The sequence below is a fragment of the Motacilla alba genome, chromosome 15, assembly GCF_015832195.1.
Source record: "Motacilla alba alba isolate MOTALB_02 chromosome 15, Motacilla_alba_V1.0_pri, whole genome shotgun sequence".
Lineage (NCBI taxonomy): Eukaryota > Metazoa > Chordata > Aves > Passeriformes > Motacillidae > Motacilla > Motacilla alba.
The window spans coordinates 5,891,940-5,894,069 of record NC_052030.1 but is presented as its reverse complement, the minus strand read 5'-3'; positions in this window follow the sequence as shown (position 1 = coordinate 5,894,069).

Genomic DNA, 2,130 nt, shown 5'->3' with positions numbered 1-2,130 from the left:
GCCGGGGCTGAGAGCGGTGCCGGCCCCTTTAAGGGACGCGCGGGGGCGGGGCGGGGCCGGGCGGGGGCGGGGCCGGCAGCAATGCCTGGAATGCGGGGAGGCGCTGCCGGCGCCCGCGGGCACGGGCACGGGCCGGCTGGGCCGCGCTCCTTCCACACCCCCTCTGCCATCAGAGAAGGGCTGAAAGCAGCAGAAAGGAGCACGAAGGTGTTTCCCAGGGGTACCTCTTCACTGAGCCCTCCCCACTCTCTGCATTAATAAAATCCTAGAATTACCTCAGTGGGAAGGGACCATCAGGATCACCCCAAAAATCTCACCATGTGCCTGACAGCATTGTCCACCCCTCCTATGGCTTCCCCTCCAGACCATTCGCCATCCTCGTGGCTCTCCTTTGGATGCTTTCTAATAGCTTAATGTATTTTTTACATTGCGGCGCCCAAAACTGCAGGCAGTACTCAAGGTGAGCACTCACCCAGGTGAGTGGCTTTTCTATCCTAAAATACTTAGTTTGCATTAGATTATGAAGAATTACACACCCTGACAAACCACGCATGGAGATACGTGCAAATGGGAAGGGTGCAAAGAGATTTTACAAGCAAAAGTTTGTCTGCAAATAACCAAAGTAAAAGCAATGCTTGGAAGAAGAGGAAAGCATTCCCACTCAGCTGGGAAGCCATGGAGAATGACCCATGACAGATTTCCCACAGTTCCAGGATCATCTCCAAGCATCACAGAAATCCCAGCCAGCAGCAGCAGCCAGCTGGGCACACAGGTATGTTCAGAGCAGCTCCTGGTGTACAAACCAGGCTGCAGCTAAGAGAGGACTTGAACAACTGAATCAGTACAAGTACCCTGGAATCCCTTGTAGTTCATACTAAGACCTATGACTCCGAGGCACCACATCAACTTGATTTTTAAAACAGTGGCACAGTTCCCATGAAAAGAAGCTATTTGCTCCAGCCTGCTTTTACCAGAAAGAACTAAAAAGAACTACAGAAAAAAACCCTTCTACCTATGGCTGGATCTTCTAAGCAGTACGGTAAAACATAGTTCATGTTTGAGCTGTAAGTGTATAAACAAACATTTGATCAGAGGAACAGGCTTGGTGCTGTGGTATTTGGGCTGTGTTCTCTGGTTCAGTAAATGCACACACTTTGCCAAGTAAAACAGCAGAGCTGTAAATTATCCTTGTAGGGACTTGTTTTTCCTCTCTGTTGCCAGCGCATCCCATGTCAGGTCACTCTGCACATTCTGTGTTGAAATGCAACAGCCTTTGCACCTCCCATCTGACCACAACTAGTGCTGAAACCGTTTTGGGGCTATAGATGACACAAACTGTGCTTGACCAGATGACCAGACATGCTCAGCCATGAGCCCAGAGAAGGAAAGGAGAGGGTATTATATTTTTGTACAATGAGATTTGGCAGTGTGGCACCCAGTGCTGCAGTGGTTAGATACAGCTCCACATGAAAGCACGAGGACACCCTCCTTTTGACAGCAAAACTAACTGACACTGAAACAACAATTCAAGGAACAGACAGGACAAACTGTACTTTGTCAGACATGACCTGCTGTGTGACCACAGAGGAATAAACCAGCATGGATACTCAATCTGTCTTCCTGCAGCAGGAGGAGGTCTCATTTAACTGGACCCCATTGACCGTGAGATACTAACTTGTCTGCGTAGGCCATAATTTGGGAATCACTGCTCAAGGCAGATATTCCCCTTCACATTTATAATTTCCATTTTGTATGTCTGTTGGCATTATTCACTATGCAGCAGCAGAATGACAGACTTGAAGCAGTGCCCTTGGTATTGCAGATGTGTTTTTAAAATCTGGCAGTTACTAATAATTTGATATTTTTGAAGATTCAAAGTCAGATGAAGCAAGTCTCACGCCACACTTAAAGACTGTGGCAGCATAACACTGATCTTAATCAGGTCTTATATTCCTGGCACTTGCATTGCTGACAAAGGCCCCAGAAATGTCAGAAGAGACAAATTCCATCTCCTTTCTATTAGCCACACTTAACAGTCCAAGGAGACAAGAATTCTTGAGTCTCCCTACTGTTTGTGAGCTCTAATTCTATCAACGAATCCCAATTAAAAGCTTAAGGGCTTACTCAGTT